Source organism: Mirounga angustirostris, unplaced genomic scaffold (assembly GCF_029215605.1).
Source record: "Mirounga angustirostris isolate CCGP_5_RB_7025 unplaced genomic scaffold, mMirAng1.0.hap1 SCAF_13, whole genome shotgun sequence".
NCBI classification, from domain to species: domain Eukaryota; kingdom Metazoa; phylum Chordata; class Mammalia; order Carnivora; family Phocidae; genus Mirounga; species Mirounga angustirostris.
In genome coordinates, this window is record NW_026991721.1 from 4,307,141 (window position 1) to 4,310,889 (window position 3,749).

Sequence of the window (3,749 nt, forward strand, 5' to 3'; positions counted from 1 at the left end):
ACACACACACAGAAAGACACTGTACAAAAGAGAGGATGAGGAACAGTGACAACCCTCCACAGCCCGGGAAGACGAGTCGCAAAGACGTGCTCTCCAAACAGATGAAAGCTGTACATTTGACATTTCAAACGTTTTACATTCCCAGAGCTTATTTTATCTTTTCACTGGAAGTCGTACTTTAAACCCCCTTCCACCATGTCCCCCACTCTCCTTCCCCCCACCTCTGGCAACCACCAATCTGTTCTGTTTCTCTGACTTTGTTTTTCTTAGATGCTGCAGGTAGGTGAGATCACACCATATTTGTCTCTCTCAGTCTGACTGATATCACTCAGCATGATGTCCCCCAGGTCCATCCACACTGTTGTAACTGGCAGGATTCCCTTCTTCTTCTTCTTTTTATATGGCTGGATAATATCTGTTATTTTAGATAGTAAGAAATATTGTGACCAGATAGCCTGAGCAAGAATTAGAAAAGACGCGGAAGTGAAGCAAGTGGAAAAAAAGGAAAATTTGAAAGGAGGTGGCAGAACCAAAAAGATTTAAAACAAGAGAGGAATCTAAGAAATGAGAGCTGAACCAGAAAGGAACCAAGAAGAGCCAAGAAGTAGCGCAAATGAGGCTTAAGGAAAGCAGGAAACTTTACGAATCAAAATGAAACCTTGAGACAAAATTACAGACGAGGAAGATGGGCAAAGAAGATCCAAGAGATGAGTAAGAGGAATCCCACAAGGAAAACAAAGCAAAGAACAGAACAAGTCTCAAAAATTATAATTCAAGAAATTAAATAAAATTTTAATAACATAATAGGAGAGCACGCCACCCAGAGTAGAAAACCAATTGACCAAGGCCAAAAACATGAGGGACTGCGGATGTTATATAAGGTCATGAATGCAACCACAAAAACGAAGGTCCTAAATACCAAAACTATGCACTAAAATAAAAAAAGAGACATAGAGGGTGTGCTAGTGTGGTGGACTGAATTTTTGTGCCCCCCCCCAAATTCCCATGTTGAAGTCTTAACCCCCACCACGTGGTATTTGGAGATGGGCCTTTGGGGGTGGTGAGGGTTACATGGGGTCGTGTGGGTGGGGCCCCCGTGAAGGGATCAGTGCCCTTCTAAGAGAGACGCCGGAGAGCTTAGTGGCTCTCCGTCGGCTGCGTGAGGGCACAGCAAGAAGGCAGCAGTCCAAAGGCCAGGAGAAAACCTCTCACCAGAACCCAAGCACTGTCAACCTTGCTCTTGGACTCCCCAGCCTCCGGAACCATGTGTTCGAGCCCCCCAGCCTGTGGGGTTTGGTCATGGCAGCCCTGGCTGACACACGGGTTGTCTGATGCCCACCACGGGCCACTGCCACTCCTTCTAAAGCTGAGAACAGCATGTCCCAGAATCCCCTTCTCTGAACGGTTCCTGGTAAGAGTTTACCAATAAGAGGAATTTTCAAAAGATATGTAAGGTATCTGTAAAGCAGAATTCTCTAGACAATGTGCCAACCAGATACAACAGCTTCACGGATGTCTCCGGGAGCTTCCATTTGGCCCTGGGTAGGCATGAGCAGTGACTCTGAACACCCCTCCCGGGCTCCTACCTCCCGCCCATGGTGGCCAAAGGTGGTTGCCTCTGGACCGCTCCCTGACCTGTGTGTCCCCTCCACTCTGGTGCTCCAGGTCAAAGTGAACAGTGACCGTTTCCCTGATCCTCTGGGATTTCCAGACCTTTACCCCAACAGAGAAGCCCCGGTTTCTATATTAAAGGCCTGTATTTCTGGAATACCTGGAGAGGCTCTGTTTTCTTGATCACGCTCAGATGGATACCATTTTCTGTAACAGGAATGAGGTCTGGGATGAGAATCTGCAATGTGGTCTCTGGCCTGATTACATTTAAAGGTACCTTATTGCCAGCAGGGACTGGGACGCTGGTGTTCACGCATGCATGGGGGCCGAAACGGTTACCTAAATAATCACCATGAGTCCCATGGAGGCTGTGCAGCTGCATCCAGCAGACTTTAAGCCAAGGGTGGGTGATAACCTAGCAAGACTGAAGAAAAGGCCTGCAGACAGCAATCGAGACATAGGTTTATCGGAGGGACTTAGGGACAGGGCGTCCGGGAACGGCTGACTGGACAGATCATCCACAGCAGCATCCTCTGCGGGAACCTGCGTGCAGCGAGCTTTGGTACTGAAGCAACTCTCTGTGGCCACTCCCTCCTTGCGTGGCCAGCGCTCTGAGATCAAGGCATGCCACCTGATGTTCTTTGTTACAAGGGAGATGCTCTGGATTGGCCAGCCCCGGAGCCCCTGACCTTGAAGGCTGAATAATACACTCTTCTACACATCCTGCTTGGTGGGAATTTAGAGGGAGGACGGGATCTGTGATTTCTCAAGACAGTGATGAACAGGGATGTTCACGGTGTGCTTTGCCCAAACCAGGCTTCCAGCATGTACTATAAAGGGTCGAGTGACACATGGTTTTCCTTGACAGTGACAATCACACCCAGCAGAGTGTACATGCTATGGAGTTGGTGGGCCTCTTCTAACGGCACAGGAAAATTAAGAGGGGGAAAAAATGAGCTCAAGGCTTTAACTCTTCAGTGCATGGCCAAGTTAAAGTACCAGAAAACTTCCATGACTGCCTGAAAAAAGCCCACATCTCTTATAGCCACAGAGTTGAAATTTCTGAAAATCCAAACCCAAACGTTGACCTTGTGGGGTGGCTGAACTATACATGACATGACCATTTCAACTTGTGGCCACGTGGCCCTTCTCAATTACATTAATGCAGCGATTGAGGAAGAGGGGAACCCTGAACACTGGAATGAATTCCATTTAAAAAGACTCCAGTACAGCTGAAGACGTTGAACCTCCAAATTCCACGGAACCTCTCTTGCTGGTCGAAGCAGCCCTTGTCCCCTCTCGAAGGGCGTTAGCTTGAAGGAACTATAAGGGTCACTCCTGAGCTAGATACGTCCTCAGGAGCCCACCTCTTCCTCCTGCTTCTAGATCTGCACCTACACTCAAACTCCAGCACAATCTGGGAGCATGGAAACAAAATCTGACCCAGGAAGACATACTATACACAATGAAGAATTGAGGAGTGTTTTCAGTTCCCATTGGCAGAAACTTCAGGAATATATACGGGAATGGCCCTACCCCAAGGGTGTTGGAACAGGTGGGAGAAATGTGATGTTGGGGCTTGCCAGGAAAGACCACAGGAGATGCTACCATCGACGCGGACTTCCTGAAATCAACAGAGATGATAGAGCCCCCACGTGGCCCGGGGCCAGTGATCTTTGACAATGGCTACTTGATCGTGAAGTACCTGAGACCAAAATGTTTGGTTTAATCACATAAAATTGATGATATTCAACCATTTTGTACCTGAACAACTATAATTTAACATGATTCACAAACAGATGAGCAGCCCACCGAGAACTTCCTTGGTTGGAATAAGCAAAAACCCTCTAGATCTGATCAATAGACCTAGCCTGAATCACCACAATAGAGAGTCCTGGCCCCTCTTCCAGTCCCCAGATTTTACCCAGAGCCCCTTGAGGAAGGACCCTACTCGTCTACCCAAAATGTTTCAAGTACAGATCTCCTCCTTGCCTTCCTCCAAAGAGACCATTTACTTGGGCGGTTATAATGGAGAAAAGGAAGGATCCAGATGCGTGGAGACGGAAGCATAGGACCCTGGGTCTGAGCTGATGTGAATTCTGGGAAGCTCACATCTCCCCTGTGGTCCTCCTTATGAA